At 36.0% G+C, this 9233-nt stretch overlaps 1 long non-coding RNA gene across 4 annotated transcripts; it reads right to left on the bottom strand.

Moving 5' to 3' along the window:
• Positions 1–297: 297 nt before the first annotated feature.
• Positions 298–5328, bottom strand: LOC113309045. 4 transcript variants are annotated; one of them, XR_003340300.1, is made up of 5 exons: positions 4777–5328; positions 4331–4686; positions 3435–4200; positions 2455–2529; positions 298–1111 (listed from the first exon to the last, which is right to left on the bottom strand). It is a non-coding gene; the product is annotated as an uncharacterized LOC113309045 (long non-coding RNA). The 4 variants fall into 4 exon arrangements; XR_003340293.1 differs by having other exon boundaries at positions 3435–4686; positions 4777–5323; XR_003340297.1 differs by having other exon boundaries at positions 2455–2507; positions 3435–4686; positions 4777–5323.
• Between the last annotated feature and the right edge of the window lie 3905 nt (positions 5329–9233).

Here is a 9233-nt window from a genome sequence, read left to right as displayed (position 1 = left end):
TAGAAAACCAAAAACAGGATAAAATTGAATGAGAAAACAACTGGAAGAACAAAAAACATATGTGCCAGATGAGCACAAAAGAAATTGATGCAGGAAAACTAAGAAATTTAGGGTAAGATTTCAGTTGATTAAGGTTGACTTTCGCAGATAAGGTCAAGATTCCTGTTGTGCTTCCATGTTATACTTTTATTATCTGTGTTATACTTTTATTTAAGTGTTTCTTTCGCCTCAAAAACATTTGTTTTTCCATTTGTGAGTGTATTTCTCTGTTTTGCAAGAATTTCACACTACTAAAGATAGGACATAATCATAAATACTTGATCATATAATTTTGGGGTGCAAAAAATTAACCACCCACTTTCTCATGTATCTTGGATAACATTGTACCCGTTCTTTAAGAAATTTAACGTAAAAAGTACATGGATATAAACTCAAGTAAATGGTAGGTGACCTTATAAGACGGTTTGAGTTTGAGAAAAGCTAATCAGCATTAGTAAAACACAATTAAAAAGGATTGAATTGTCACTTCCTCCCAGTACATAGTACATCCCCTGGTGCCTTCAAACCTCATCGGTCCTTGATCGTGGAATTTGAACTAGGTTTTGTGCAATGCCGAACCTCTTTGCAGGGATATCTTCAGCATTTAAGGATCTAGGTCTTCACTTTGCCCCCACTGTCTTAAAGCGGTCACTTTGCGGGCTTCTGGGTAATTAATCTTGCCTACCTTGAAATTAGACATTCTTATTTACATTCGACCTGTTGGCGATAATCTGGTAATTAAGCTCCTCCCTGAAGACAGTGAGCGGGGCATCTTCAATTGCTTCTCTCCCCCTGTCCGACTAATTAAAAATCCACGGGAGTAATCTGAAAATAAATGTCTTCACAGTTTTTTTTATATTTTACTCGTTAGACACGGATGCTAGTATGAGTGTGGGAACCACAGTGTTGTAGGACTATCTGAGTATCGATTCATCAATCTGTATCTGACACCCTATGCATCATACCTCATCCTCATCTACCACCACTTTCTTTGTGTAACTGTTATAACTTAAGTAACCAGGTACAATGAGTTATTATGTTGTTTAGTCCTTGTAAAACGCTTTTTTGGATACTGCAAACATAAGTACACTGTATTAACATAAAAATCAAAACTCTAAAACTCATCAAATACCAAAATCAAAAAAACAGTTTATTTGGAGGAGACCCTCCTCTACCAAAAGGAACCCTCTTTTTTATCCATAAATGAGCATATTCCATGAATACCCACCACCAATATAGCTACCTGCACCTCCCATTGGTCTAAAACCACCACCATTACCAAACCCACTTCCACCACCATGGAGATGCATGATTCGAAGAGGCAGACTATGAAAGATGTTACTCCATCTATCACTACCACCCCTAAAACCACTTACACCGTCACCTTGGGTACAGTCTTAATTACTCCAGACTACGAAAATAGCATGGTCATTTCAATTGGGACCAATCTCAGTTCTTACTTTCCTGACATTATATTTCACCATAATATGCAAAGCAAAATACGAAGTAGACAAACAACAACTTCGCTTGAGAAGACATCCTAGTAAACAAACCATCTGACGACAACCATTACAATTATTAGGAAGAGTATTAAGCTTCCTATCACCAAAATATATCTACCTTAGACTGCCCTAAGTTTTATCACTCCATTACTGCATATCGAAAATGCTTCCTATCACTGAAATATATTTACCTTATCAAGCATATATATAGATGATATGTGACCGTAGAGAAATATATACTTACATCTGACAGAAATAAGGTAGATAGGATTATCATTCGGGTATATTATTAGACATTTAGAAGCGAACATCTAGATAAATAAACTCCCGCCTACCTTGATGTCAGCTCATCCAATGTTGGATAAGCATCAGCCAACTACATATAGCTACCTTAGATCAGAATGTGGAAAGGAGCTTGGTCTTTTGAAACACTTTTATACTACCAGGTGTAGTCCCATGGAACAAATTAATTCACCTTTGCGAATTTCTAGAATAGCTAGAAACAGACCTTTCAGCTACAATCAAAACTGATCTGTACCAATCTTAATGTCCCCATCTAGTGAATCTCAAATTCCTCTCTTACCAACCAATACATAAAACATATAGGAACCCCCCGTTTGGACTAAATAATGATATTGGATACTTGGGTTGCCTATAATAAGAAAATAAATAAGAAGACACAAATAATAATCACTATCAATACCACACTGCAACGGGTCTACCATAGAGCACTTCAAATAATTCGTAAGCTAATATATCAATACAAATGGCAGGGAAGCAATAAATGAAGCTCTGCCTGATCAACTAAGCCACATAAATAATTAAAAAACATTTAAGACTGGGAGCAGAAAAAGAATGAAAGCCAAGGATTCTATTAGTGACAATTTTATTTAGCTATGCAAAATGAACTCACCTTTGAGTCAAACTCCTGCATTCCATCTATCGAAAGAAGCTACAGGTTGGTAGCTAAAAGAAGCAAAAGAAAAATCTGATTATACACAAAATAAAAAATAAAATGAGTATGGTGAAAAAAGGAAAAGCAGATTTTTCCACTTCTACAACATAGTGAATCTCAAATTCCTCTTTTACCAACCAATACATAAAACATATAGGAACCCACGGTTTGGACTAAATAATGAGTTCGATACTTGAGTTGCCGATCATAAGAAAATAAATTAGAAGACAAAAATAATAATCACAATCAATACCACACTGCAATGGCTCTACCATAGACATGTATATTTCATGATCGGGAAAGATTTAAACTCAGACACATTTGTTTTATAAGTCTAAAATTCCAGCCATAGTATAAGTGGTAAACACATTTCTTTCTCTCTGTAAGCCCATCATAAACATGCACAAAGAATACAAATTAGCATTGGCTGAAAATGGGAGAAACAATACAGATTGGAATAGTAACCAATACAGATTACTTTGCTTATCTTCAAATGCACACAACAATTATGTGTAAAAGCACACCCCAAAAGAAATCTACTTAACATAATTCCTAGTACAAACTAAAGTTAAATCCCATTGTGGTGTTTCAAAGGTTGATGGAGGAAGGATAGTCCAGTAGAGTATGCATGAATTGAGCATCTCCTTGTTGAAATTCTGGTATAGAACTTGAGGGTGAACCACCTTCAAGGCTTTAATCTTAGTTTTTGTTGCCATTAGGGAAATTCAGTAATCTTTTGTCTAAGTGATTGAAAATTGCCAAAATGATTTTCTTCATAAAAACATTAGTTACAAGGTTTGCCTATGGAAATTTTATAATGGTCATAAGCTTGTCTTATGTACTGTTTCGAGTACCCTATTGGCTTTTTTGACATTTCCTATCGCGACATCTGAGCATAGTTAAGAAAATTTGTAGCACAAAAATGAATGTTAATTTACCTGAATTCAAAATATCTCGCCAATACTGCATAGGGTAAGCATATACTTTTGTATGCGGAATAGTTGGCCAAGGAATTACATGTTGAAAGAGAGAAGTCTTCTCGTGGCAGGTGTAGATTTCAGTCCTCATCCCATCCCACTGTTGACTCACCTACAAAGTGATGCATCTCATTTGCACATATTCAATCTGTAATACCATCCCATATAAAACCCACATTGTGCAAATCAGCCTTAGGTAGGAGCCAGGAGTAAACAGATATATGGATGTCAGAATTTTCACTTCCACAATCTTTTACAATTGACCCCGGATATAAAATACATTAAGAGCCCATGTTCTCTATAGTAAGTAACTTTGAAATAAAAGTAAGCACCGAAAATTTATTAATTTCCTAAATAGCAGACCGCAATTACGACTTCTTCCTCAACACATCAGGAATAAGAGACCATGAAAGATCAGGTCCTCTCTTTTCATCGTCTAAAAAGCAATTTGCTGATATATTATACTTTCGATTGAAATGGAACAATTTTCCACTTTTACAAATACTACGACATGAGTTTTATAACTCATCACCTTGTAAAGAAAATTATAAAAACCTTTTAGAACATTTTCACAAACAGGTAGAGGGAAAATTTTCAGTTCACTTAAGCTTAACATCCTAAAAATTAAGAATATGATAAATTCCATTACAACATACACATAAAGTAGTTCCTTAAATTGAGTTTGCGCCTGCAAAAAATGCTCTCTCCATTGATAGTTTTGAATTAACTCGAACAACAACAAAAAATCCACAAAAATTAAGCAATTTAGTCTTACACAAATTGAACTTTTAACAATTATAAAGGAATTGAGAAATGCAAAGAAATGTTGATTGATGTCGGTAAAACATTAGGCATACCTAAAATGCAGCCATTGAGGAGAAGCTATTCCGATGACAAATTTGGGGTCTCAAAAAATTGAACAGCTAGACGATTAACCAAAACAGCAGGAAAGTAAGCATGAGATAATAAAAAAAATCAGAGAGACGACAGGAGGGTGTTGCATTATATGCCTGGAAGCTGATGATGACGTCTTACAAATATCAAATTAAAACTTTGAAATAACATCAAAATAAACCAAATATGAAATTTAGTGAAAGAACGAACAACAATCTGAATCAACCCTAATAAGAAGAGTGAGTCATACCTGAGATAATGAGTACCTTTTCTTTCATCCTCTAATTTGAGAGGTTTATTTCGTGGTGAAGAGAAACGCCTAAAGACAATGATGGGTGAGACTGATTTATATTGAATGCAAACAGAAACAACAATCTGAATCAACCCTAATAAGAAGAGTGAGTCATACCTGAGATAATGAGTACCTTTTCTTTCATCCTCTAATTTGAGAGGTTTATTTTCGTGGTGAAGAGAAACGCCTAAAGACAATGATGGGTGAGACTGATTTATATTGAATGCAAACAGAAACGCCAGTGACTTTGAATGCCAAAAATAAGAGGTGCTCATGCTTTGAGTAAATGAGAAAACTAATGGCAAGGAAAATCGAAACGGCTGGCGTTAAAAATAGATGAGCGGAACGTATGTGGAAATTGAAAGGAGAAGAACTCGCAGCAAAACCGCTAGGGTAATGGCATGGAGGCAGGTTATCTATGTAACGCATATTAAAACTGAATAGAGAAAGGTAGAATCAAGGACGTCCGATGGGAGCGTAAGAGATGGGTGCATTCTCAGCCGGGATTTATCTTTCAGGTTCTTAGCTAATGATTTCTTCAAAACGTTTTCACTAGTTTTAATTACGGATTCAATTGTATTTATGACGGCACTAGGATATGACCCGTGCCGTAACGACCCGGGAGTCGGAAATGGTTTGTTTGAAGCCTCCCCTGGGAATTGTCACACGCATGGGGAGTAATTCCAATCCCTCCTGATTGTTGAATCATAGTTTATAATTGGATCACAATATCAACGAACATAGATAACCACGTAACAATTAGCCCTCCAAAAAACCATCATGGGTTTGGAAATGAGTCCTGCCTAAGTACGATTCCAAAGATCAACTTTTCAAAAAACATTGAAATATATGTATGAAATATAATAAAAGTGATACATAAGCAATTGCGATTGCAATTACTAAAACTTAAAAAGGTCATATCCGCGGGTATCACTATGAAAAATGTATAAAAACCATTGAATACCCAAAGCTATAAAATGTGGTCCCGCAATAGTAGTGACATTGACATCGATCTATAAAACATGAAAAAGCTCATTAATCAACTTAAACAAGAAACCTGCAAATATGAACCAAGTAAACATAAGGGATGTTGTTGGTTCAACACCACTGTGTACAGTCATTTGGAGTACTTAAAATATTCGCGTTTCTGCACAAAACTGGAAGATGATTTAGATGTTGCTAAATGCTACTGCTAAAGCATTCTTAATTCTTACTGCATCCTGAAGAGATCACAGTAGAACCTTGAACACCGTTGGCCTGTTTATAAGATTTTGTTTCCTCAAGGAAGAGTAGTTTTCGTAGACCAAGTCCCTGGACCAATGTTGATATCTACCTTCACTGGGTCACTTCCTATTTCAAAGACCAAAGGACCAAATGAAAAGAATGCGTTCAAAGACCAAAAGAAAAGTAAACGAAGGGAACAACAGAAACGTCATAGATCAGACTCTTAGGCAGCCACCAACAATGGGTCAAAAATTTAAGAAACCTTGATGATTCTGACAGATTGGGCAAGAAAAAGTTTAGGATATTAAAGTTTACAGAAATGAGTTCATACACGTGTTAGTAAACTGAAACAACGGGAGTCCTTGTTGTTACATCATAACTGTAAACCAAGGTAGGTAAATGCGTAAGAGAGCAAAAAAAAAAAAAAAAAGAAGACAAATTTAACATCATAACTAAAACAAATGGAATGATCCATTTCTGAAAAGGAATTAGCCGATATTTGTGTGTGTGTTTACACTATTTCTGGACACCAAAATAGGTAAATTGCAGAAAAGGAAAAACATCTAGTCAAACGAAACATCAGGGGATTATTCCATACGGCTTACAGCGACACCACAGCTAGTATCACAGCCCGCTCTTCATTCTTCATCCACGGGAACCACAAAGGGTTCGCCTCCTCTTTTCATCCTACAAACACAGAAAACAAATTATGTTAATTTAGTATTCTAGGATGAAGTTCTTCATTTTCTTTCACAGAGAAGTGCCTTAGTAACAGGAGCAGAAAGGGAGTAGCATCAAATTTTTGCCCCTGAACTTTAGATAGGTCGTCATACTCACTCAACAACCCGACTATATACATATCTTGACTTTTATTCTTATCTATGCTCTACTCATTTGAAATAGTGGACTATCGCGAATGAGTCCAACTTTAACTTGAACCATTCGAGTTAGCTGCAATTAAACTTAGTAACTAACACAACTAAATTAGTATTAGCATAAAAAGCAGTACCACACAAAAAATAATAAAAACATTAAAATGAGTTGTTAATAGCAAACCACATAAATGCTTCAGAATATCAAGGAAAGCAAAACTAGAAAAAAAATATAGGATCAAAGTCGTATAGGCATCTTCTTCCAAGGATCTTGATATTATAGAATGATCACCTACAGAAATCATAATTATCAAATTGGTCACCAAACTCAAATAGTATAAGCTCAAGAGAGCAAAACTTATAAAAAAAATTCTGCTCAACCATGGCCAAGCACTTTCATATTGTAGTGTCTGCACAAACAGAACATTTAACAATATAACGAACTGCAAAAACGCAAAAGCTACACACTTTGAGCATATTACTACTTTGACCTGTAGAAGGATACACAATCTATTCATATTCATTATATAAACATTACAAATGTTGCATATTACGTTGAGTTGTCTATGTAACCAAAGAAAATCAATAAAATCTAGTTTATAGCAAAACATATCTAATAACACTAAGTGTTATATTCTCTTCCAACATAGATTCATTGAGTATTTGTTTTCTCTAAGTGGGTTTTCGTTAGACTAAACTGCTAATGGATATTTCTGTTTAAACTCATCCCTGCAAAAAAAATTACCGAACCTAAAGAACCCATATAGCCGAAAACATCATCTTGTTGCACATACCTTTAACCTGAAAACTATTACTTTATGATTTCTGATTACAATCTAATCCATGAAAATCACCCTATGAGTTCTAATCAAAATTGACACCAGAGGTCGCTTGGCTATTTTCTAATGAAAATTCCGGCATTGGAGAACTTCGGGCTGTATCATTTCCAATATATCCATCTCTTCCTTTAGTGATCCAAGTAAATAAGCATATCGCTTATATCGACTGCAATTGAGGGACTCTTGGTCGCTAGCGGACAATTCAAATGTTTAAGCTAGTTCAGAGGAGAAACTAACATGGAATTACTGGGTACAACTATAAGACAGATTCACACAAATAAGATTGCAATTCTGCCAATAGGTGGGGTTGACAAAATTATGCATTTGACAATGAGCTCAACATACTCCTTACTCCTTTTATTCCCATATCTTCGAGTCTATGGATTGCTGCAAATAGTACAACAACAAACAACGATTCTACACAAAAAACCTGCATCTGAAAAAAACCAAAAAATAAGAAACATAAAATTGCGCAAAATTCAGAATTGTACTTACCTTACTGACTTACCACAAAGTGCAAAGTAGGAACTGGATTCTAAAGGAGAGCTTCAAGCAAGGAATCAAGGTGACAGAGTTGAACCCTTCGAGCATTCAACAACTTCCTATGATCTCTTATGAGAATTGTTAGAGCACTCAACATACTTAACACAAACTGCAGGCTTCTGATACTCGATGCTAAGGACTATATTATCGTTGTACATGCTGCTCAAATAAAGGAGGGCTTGGCCATGCGAAGACATTATCGTTGTACATGCTGCTCAAATATTATCGGTGTACATGCTGCTCAGGAAAGAGCTTCAAGCAAGGAATCAGGGTGACGGAGTTGAACCCTTCGAGCATTCAACAACTGCCTATGATCTCTTAGGAGAATTGTTAGAGCATTCAACATACTTAACACAAACTGCAGGCTTCTCGGTTGCGAATCCTCTTTTCATCTCTTTCAATATCAGTTATTGAGGCTCAATCTCTTCGCATGGCCAAGCCCTCCTTTATTTGAGCAGTTGTCATAGAGGCTCAATATGTCTGCTGTAAGCTTGAATAAATAGGACTTTGAAGGGCGAAATCAGCAGGAGCAAATAATAAACCGCATATCTCGCACTGGACAGTTTGCAACTCTCAGTTCATATTGTGGTAGGGGTTCCATTTCAGGGAGGGTACCTTGTTAGAATCAGCATTGAGCGCATTTAGGGACCATGGTCCCCTCAAAAAACCATGGTCCCTAAAAAATCATTCATGTTTATATTGTTCATATATGTTTTCCCTTTGTTTGGTAAGCTTTTGGATGTTTCCCAATAGCTTTTTAGGTTCCAGCAATAGATGTGATTTCTCTTTGTTCAGAGACATGATGAGGTGTTGTCTTTTTGCTGATAGCTGGTGTTGCAGTTATGGTGGTGGTTTTGTTGTTGAATTGGGGTTCTTCTCAATTTTTCAACTCTTTACTTTGACTGCTTAGATTGGTGATTTCCCGACTGAAGGGTTTATGGTGCTCTCTAGCTTGAAAGAAATGATTTTGAGGTCATGGAGGTGCTGCTTAGCGCTAGGGATTCAGTTTCTCTGATTTTCCTCGGGTTGGATGTGGATCGGGTCGTTGATTTGGATCAGCGGATCTTGGTTGTGTACTTGTGTTGGCTTGTTGTTG

This window comes from Papaver somniferum, chromosome 1 (genome assembly GCF_003573695.1).
Source record: "Papaver somniferum cultivar HN1 chromosome 1, ASM357369v1, whole genome shotgun sequence".
Lineage (NCBI taxonomy): Eukaryota > Viridiplantae > Streptophyta > Magnoliopsida > Ranunculales > Papaveraceae > Papaver > Papaver somniferum.
Note: the sequence above shows the minus strand (reverse complement) of the source record. Positions and strands in the feature narration are given on the sequence as shown.